Source organism: Moschus berezovskii, chromosome 11 (assembly GCF_049115385.1).
Source record: "Moschus berezovskii isolate FMDL1 chromosome 11, NW_MosBer_1.0, whole genome shotgun sequence".
NCBI lineage: Eukaryota > Metazoa > Chordata > Mammalia > Artiodactyla > Moschidae > Moschus > Moschus berezovskii.
In genome coordinates this window covers 37417381-37426030 of record NC_142470.1, presented here as the reverse complement: position 1 = coordinate 37426030, position 8650 = coordinate 37417381, and positions in this window count along the sequence as shown.

Sequence of the window (8650 nt, the reverse complement as noted above, 5' to 3'; positions counted from 1 at the left end):
AGCAGCAGGTTTGACTTTGAGGTAGCCATGACTACAAATGGTAATTCCTGATCCCTGCAACAAGTGTAGCGTGAAAATGAAAACACCAGTGATTTCTGTTGGTGACAGTCACGGTGCTGCTGACACTCCTGTGGTTTGTTGCCAGCATCTGTAATAGCAGGACATGCTACATTTTTACTTAATTGTTGTCGTTTAGTCATAAATCGTGTCTGACTTTTTTGCAACCCAGCAGACTGTACCCCACCAGGTTCCTCTGTCCATGGGATTTCCCAGGCAAGAACACTGGGGTGGGTTGCCATTTCCTTCCCCAGGGGATCTTTCGGGACCAGGTATCAAACTTATGTCTCCTGCATTAGCAGGCAGATTCTTTACCATTGAACCATCAGGGAAGCCCTTCACTTAGTAGTCAATGAAAATATAGATGTTCTTTTTGTCTCCTCCAAATTCAGATGCCGCCCTGAATTCTACCCATGTGCCCAGGTTCCAAAAGTGAATGAAAGATCTGAAGTATGGTAAGCCGTAGAGTGCAGTGCCTGTATAGTGTTGTTATCCTTGGGGGATGTGGGTACTTCTGGGATGGGCCGGAGAGGATGAGAAACAGACCAAAGCAGATGATTAGCGAGCAAACAGTGATGCCAGAAGCCAACAGGGGTGCCCAGTCTCCATGTTTCAGAGCTGGCTGCTGATCCTCACCAGCAGTAAAATAGCATTTGGCCTGACCCTTGCCCCCTCCTTCCATTCCCCAATGTGTAGGAAACTAACCACTGGCCAAGCTCAAGCACTGAGGGGAACAGGAAGCCTGTCTTTTCAGCCTGGAGAGAGGACTTTTGGGGCACAGGAGGAGGTGCTACGGGGTCAGGCCCCGCCTATAACCAAGGGAGAGACAGGGAAGGTCTCCGCCTTCACCCCCACCTGCATCCAGAGACAAACTTCAGGTAAGCCCTCCTGGGCTGGGGCCCTCTTGTAAGATGAAAGTCTCCTTGGGAGAGGTGGGGCATTGAGATCTCAAGACCTCAGCATGAGTGATTTTTTATATCACCCTGTGTAAGAGTGCAGGGGAGCAGAGACCCTGGGGGCAAGGGGCCCCATTTCTGGCACCAGCCCAAATGACCTCCAGCTGGAAAACTGCCCTCTAATTAGCAATCAGGAAATGAAGGTATAGCACAGTGCCAAGGAGCACGACCCCGGCTGTAGCCTGGTGACATTCCAGCCCTTGAAGACAGCATGGCCCTGCTCCTGCATCGCTGGGCTGCAGACCCTGTGGGTTATTTTTATCTAAGGGCGCTATTGTTGGTTGTGTGGTAGCTGCTGTGGTGGGTCCCAGCAGCGGTGAGCTTGCAGCCAGGATTTCCTGTGCAGCTTCCTTCTCCTCCTCCCTCATTCAAGGGGCCCTCCTTCCAGTGCTCAGGAGACAATCTGAGGGCTGCCTGGAGCCTAACCCTGGCCTTGGAGGAGGCCAAGGGCATCGTGGCCTTCTCTGGCTTCTCCCAGCAACACTGGGGCACCCTGGCCCTGCCCTTGGGTGCCTCAGCCCCATTTCCTCTGCAGAGAAGGGTATAAAAGGCACTGTTTCTAGCTGCCTCTCTTCTACCCCACAACTCTAAAAGGTCAAAGCACTGCTTTCTAGAAAACCAGATTCACTCAGTGACTCTATTTTAATGGCAACCTACAGCAAGAAGAAAAATTTCTCATGATCCAGTACACACATCCACACACATGTAGGAATGAAACAAAAATTTCAGGAAATAACACAATCTTCCCATGTCTGCTGCACTCTAATTTTTTTTCTTTCCTGTTTTATTTTAGTCTTTATCTGTTGTCTTCCTTTTAAAAAATTTTTGTTGCAACTCACAGATAAATTGATTTCACAACCCAATAATGATTCATGATTCTGTTGGAAAAATACTGTGCCAAATACATCTTCTGGAGCTATTTCTCTTTTCTGATTGAAGGAAGGGCACGAACTAGAGTTTATAGAGGGCTTCTGAACTAGGCACTGCCCGGTGTTGGAATTAAATTCATTTTCTAGAAAAGGAAGCTGAGACTCTGACAGGCTGAGTAGCTTGTGCACAGAATCAGCCAATGTGGGATCATTTACCCAGTGGAAATTGCCAAAAGTTTTAAATCACGTTTGTTTTTGTTTTTCTTCTCTTGAGAGCCAGCTCTTACACATTTACCAGCACATCACTGATTATAACCCCACTCTTTCAGACCTCAGCTTCTGACCTCAGCTTCCTCATCTGTAAAATAACATTAAAAATGTCTACTTCATGGGAAAAATACATTGAGTACCTTCTGGTAAGTATGAGGGACAATGATTGGAAAGAAACAAAAATGCAAATCATCCTGTCACTTGCCACTGGATGGGATTTGAAAGATGAAGTCCCCAAACTCTGCTGTCTTCTACATGGCTAATTGTAGTTGATACAGAAAAAAAAAAATCTACATATAAAACCCTACATTTTAAAAAGCTGTTGTGAGAATTAGAAGAAGAGATGGTAAACCTAGAGCCCAGTGCTCTACAAATGGTAGCCAATATTAGAAAAGAGTGAATTCATGTTTTCCTGATTGGAAATGGCAAAGGAAGTAGTGCAAACAAATTGCATTTCAAGCAGGACCTTCTTTGCAGATATGGGAAAAGGGGAGTGCTGTAATGAATATTCTGATATGTAGGCTATAATGACCAACATGAAAAGTGAAAGTGAAAGTCTCAGTCGTGTCCGACTCTTTGCGACCCCACGAACTGTAACCCGCAAGGCTCCTCTGTCCATGGAATTCTGCAGGCCCGAATACTGGAGTGGGTAGCCTTTCCCTTCTCCAGGGGATCTCCCCAACCCAGGGATCGAACCCAGGTCTCCCGCATTGCAGGCAGATTCTTTGCCATCTGAGCCACCAGGGAAGCATCCACACATCAATCATTAATTCTTATTCTTTCTAGAAATTTGAAAATTAGTGAAAACATTTCAATCACTAATTTTCAAATTTCTAGAATAAGCACTTTACAGCCTCAGGTTTACCCAGTCCAGAGCAGTGGTGCCTCTCAGCTGACAGACACCTCTGCCTGGAGACACCGCGAGAACATTTAGCCTTAGGACAGCATGGGCTCTAGTGCTGGACTTGGCCTGCTTAGAACCCCTCCTGTCCATTGCCACCCTGTTCTCCGAGGCCACGCAGGAAAAGTCTGTCTCAGCCGTCCCCAACATTTTCGGCACTGGGGACCGATTTCATGGAAGATAATTTTTCCATGGACCAAGGTTATGAGGGGAGGGATGGTTTCAGGATGATTCAAGTGCTTTGCTTTTATTGTGCACTTTATTTCTAATCTAACGTGGCTGCTGATCTGGCTCCTGTGGTACCAGCCTGTGGCCCAGAGGTTGGGGACCTCTGGTCTATATCATCACCACCACCACCATGTTATAACAATGGCTGTTTTGGTTTCTTATTGTGGCTCAAACAAATTACCACAAATTTAGTGGCTTAACCCGAATTTATTATCTGACCATTTTGGAAGTCGGAAGTCCAAAGTGAGTATCACTGGGCTACAATCAACATGTTGGTAGGGCTGTCAACCTTCTGGGGGCTTCAGAAATTATTTCCTTGCCTTTTCCAACTTCTACAGAGAGGTACCTTTACTCCTTGAGGCACCTTCTGCCATCTTCAAACCTCTCTTTAACTCCTACACTAGCTCGTCTGCTTTTCCCCACCCCTTATAAAAACCCATGTGATTAGATTGGGCTCACCTGGATAATCCAGGCTCTCTCAAGTCAGTCAGCTGATTAGCAACATTAATTTTACCTGCAACTTTAATTCCCACCTGCAATGTAACATCACAGAGTCACAGGTTCCTGAGATTAGGATGTGGACAACCTTGGGGAGCTGGGGGAGGGTATTATTCTGCCTTCTGCAATGATTAACATTTGAGAACTTACTTTGTGCCTGGTACAGTTCTAAGCTTGTTTCTACTTCTAACAGTGCATTTTAGCCTCACCTCAACTCTGTGAGGTAGGAACCCACTTTACAGAGGAGGAAAGTGAGGCCCAGAGAAGGAAAGTAACTTGCCTAAGGTCACACAGATAGTAAAAGGCAGGGCTGAGCTACATACAGATCCAGGGGCCTCAGCTCAGTGCCCATTCTCTTAGCCATAACCACTGTTCAGTAATTGGAGGACAGATGTGCAAACAGACTTCTGCCGAGTTTAATCCTCCTTTGATGATCCAGAAACCCCTTCAGGCTGTGACACTGCCTCAGGTCCATCAATCCTGACTGCCATTTGCACCAGTGAGACATCTTTGAATGGGCTGAGCAGTGGATTTCTAGGGGCTGGGATGCCTCATGAGCCCGCTTCCTTCCCCAGGGGGTTTCTCACAATGGGCAATAGTGATTCTAAACCCCACTCTGTGGTATCTGACCTCAGCTACTTCTCTTTTCCTCTGCTCTAGCCCTGCTGGCTTCACAGACATTTCTCCAAAAAAGTCAAGTCAATGCCTACCACAGGGTCTTTGCACTTGCTGTCACCCACATGTTGAATCTCTCTCCATTTCACACAAAACCATCACTTCCAATAGGTCTCAGCCCAAGGATCTCCTGTTATTTAAAAAGGAGCCAGACATCAGGCCTAGCTTGATGTCCCTCTCCCCGCTCCAATATTTTGGTGGACAGAGGCTTTAATGTCCCCTTCATCTCCCTGCTTTCTCCCCCCTTGTGGTGATAAATAAAAGGGGTAAACTAAGGAATTTTTTTTCTGTTTAAATTTGCTTTAAAAAAGAAAGCAACTCTGCATTATTAAAAAAATTAAAATGCATTTATCTTCCATTAAGATCAATTAATCTCATCACCAATCAATTAATTTCAGCATTTGTGGATAGAGAGCCGTCTTCACCTTGAAGCTCTTCTTAACTCTTGGTGTGCACACAGGACTCAGTGTGAAAAGCAGGGGAAAGGCAGGGGCTAGTTCCTTAGCTACCCCATCTTTCAAGGGGAAGAGAGTTAAAACCTCGACTTGTGGAGTGCCTACTGAGTGTTCAACTTTCACATCCCTGCACATGAGGTATTAGAAAAGAAACCTGAAGATCTTGGACATTAAGAATCTGGCCCCAGATAACATATGAACTGAGCAGGATGGGAATGCAAGTCATCCTGGATAACACAGCAGAGTTCACCAGGTGCCACCAATGTTCCTCCTTTAGGGAGAGAGGAGGTGACCTGTGGTGGAGTGGGACAGCATTGAAGCCACTGACCAACCATGAAAAACAAACTTTTCTCCTAAATGAGTAATTATTTTATTTAGAAAGTCACATGGAGATAATAGGAGGCAGAAGTAAAGACTTATGTTTCCATCCCCAGGGGATATTTGCATAAGGATATACAACTTTTCTAGCACCAACTGTTGAAAAGATCATCCTTTTTTCACTGGGTTGCCTTGGCCCCTTTGTCAAAAATCAATTGAACATGGGTAAACCTATGGCTGACTCTTGTTGATGTTTGGTAGAAACCAATGCAATACTATAAAGCAATTATCCTTCAATTAAAAATAATTTTTTTAAATGTTACAACTACTTAAAAAAAATCAATTGACCATTTATGTTTGGGTCCATTTCTGGACTCTATTCTGTTCCATGGATCTATTTGTCTATCGATGCCAATACTAAATGTTTTGAATACTTTAACTTTGCAATAGAGTTTAAAGTTGAGATTTGGGTACTCTAAGTTTGCTTCTTGTTGTTTTGGCTATTCTAGATCCTTCACATTTTCACATGAATTTTAGAATGAGGCTGTCAATTTCTGCAAAAAAAAAAAAAAAGGAAGAAAACTTGCTGTTATTTTGTGTTGAATCTACGGGTCCATTTGGAGACAACTGACATCTTAACATTGTGTGTTTAGGCCCATGAATATGATATATCTCTGATTAAGTGTGAGTGATAGTCGCTCAGTCGTGTCCGACTCTTTGTGACCCCATGAACTGTAGCCTACCAGGTTCCTCTGATTCAGTTCAGTTCAGTTCAGTCGCTCAGTCGTGTCCGACTCTTTGCGACCCCATGAACCACAGCACGCCAGGCCTCCCTGTCCATCACCAACTCCTGGAGTTCACTCAAACTCATGTCCATCGAGTCGGTGATGCCATCCTGCCATCTCATTCTCTGTCGCCGCCGTCTCCTACCGCCCCCAATCCCTCCCAGCATCAGACTCTTTTCCAGTGAGTCAACTCATCGCATGAGGTGGCCAAAGAAAGTATTGCAGTTTCAGCTTTAGCATCAGTCCTTCCAATGAACACCCAGGACTGATCTCCTTTAGAATGGAATGGTTGGATCTCCTTGCGGTCCAAGGGACTCTCAAGAGTCTTCTCCAACACCACAGTTCAAAAGCATCAATTCTTCGGCGATCAGCTTTCTTCACAGTCCAACTCTCACATCCATACATGACCACAGGAAAAACCATAGCCTTGACTAGACGGACCTTGGTTGGCAAAGTGATGTCTCTGCTTTTTAATATGCTGTCTAGGCTGGTCATAACTTTCCTTCCAAGGAGTAAGCGTCTTTTAATTTCATGGCTGCAATCAGCATCCGCAGTGATTTTGGAGCCCAAAAAAAATAAAGTCTGATACTGTTTCCACTGTTTTTCCATCTATTTCCCATGAAGTGATGGGACCAGATGCCATGATCTACGTTTTCTGAATGTTGAGCTTCAAGCCAACCTTTTCACTCTCCTCTTTCACTTTCATCAAGAGGCCTTTGAGTTCCTCTTCACTTTCTGCCATAAGGGTGGTGTCATCTGCAAATCTGAGGTTATCGATATTTCTCCTGGCAATCTTGATTCCAGCTTGTGCTTCTTCCAGCCCAGCGTTCCTCATGATGTACTCTGCATATAAGTTAAATAAGCAGGTGACAATATACAACCTTGACGTATTCCTTTTCCTATTTGGAACTAGTCTGTTGTTCCATGTTCAGTTCTAACTGTTGCTTCCTGACCTGCATACAGGTTTCTCATTTTATGTAGGTCTTATTTTATTTTTCTCACTAGTGTTTCATAGTTTATATTGAACGGGTTTTGTACCCCTTTTGTCAGATTTCTCCCTAAGTAGTTTTTTATGCTAATGTAAGTGGTATTTTCAATTTTAATTTCCAGTTATTCATTGCTGGTGTATAGAAATACACTCAATTTTTGTATATTGATCTTAGATCCTGCAACCATGCTGAACTCACAGGTCAGCTCTAGTAGATCTTTTGGGTAGATTTCATAAGATTTTTCTACATAAATGATGTCATCTGTGAATAGAGATAGTTTTCTGTGGCACTACGTTTAAGGAGGCTGTGTCCTAATAAACTCCATCCTCAACTGTTGGGGGACACAGAGGGATAATCCAAGATGAGGATGGTCAAGACTTGAACTTTATCATCAGGGCAGCAGATCCATAGAGCAAATGGTCTGACAGGCTAATGTTAAAATGGATCAATCTTCCATTAAGATCAATTAATCTCAGCACAGATCACTTGATTATCTATACTCTAGATGGTTGCTGCTGCTGCTAAGTCACTTCAGTCGTGTCCGACTCTGTGTGACCCCATAGACGGAAGCCAGCCCAGATATGGGCTGAGTAAAGGCAAAAATATCCAGCCCCAGGTTCAAAGTGTCCAAAACCCTTTTCCACAAAGCACCACCGTCTCTCACTCTGATCTCCACGTAGCCCCCTTCCTGGTCTCTGGGCTTTCCATCTTGCCCCCTCCAATTCCATCTCCACTGAGCCAGATTGTGTAAAAATGTAAATGCGACTATCCTAGGCCCTGCTCTTAAAATAAAAATCCAAACTCCTCACCCAGGTCTAAGAAGCCCTCCTTGCACTATTTCCTCCTCCCCTAGCCCTCCAGTCAAGCTCATCAAAAACCTTCTCTGCCGGAGGCACTTTCTCCATGCACCTCACCTGCTCCTTGTCACTTTTTCAGACGCCTCTCCTGACCCTTCCAACAGACGCTAGCTTTGTTTTTCCTGCCTTGCACTCACCACATCTGTCCTTTAATTTCATACTAAAGCAGTGCAGAAAGGGCTGGGACACTGCTATTTTGTTTACCCAGCCTCTTAACAATGCCTGATAAATCCTAGGTACTCAATGGTTTGAATGATTCCTGGAGTTATCTTGAGATACATACACATTCATTCACTCCCAGTCTTTGTGAAAAACTTTGCAATATTTTGGGGCTGTTTCTTTCCCTGGGTCAGGAAGATCCCCTGGAGAAGGGAATGGCAACCCACTCCAGTATTCTTGCCTGGAGAATCCCACGGACAGAGGAACCTGGTGGGCTATAGTCCATGGGGTCACAAAGAGTCAGACATGACTGAGTGACTAACACTTTCTCTTCTCTTAGAAAGGTGGTTTAAAACCATGGCTGTGTGTTAAAGTCTCCTCCAGGTGATTCTAAAAAATCCTAATGCCTGAACCTCACCCCAGACCATTCAAATCCAAGTCTGGGGGGGGGGGATTACTGCTGCTGCTGCTGCTAAGTCACTTCAGTCGTGTCCAACTCTGTGTGACCCCATAGACGGCAGCCCACCAGGCTCCCCCGTCCCTGGGATTCTCCAGGCAAGAACACTGGAGTGGGTTGCCATTTCCTTCTCCAATGTGTGAAAGTGAAAAGTGAAAGTGAAGTCGCTCAGTCAT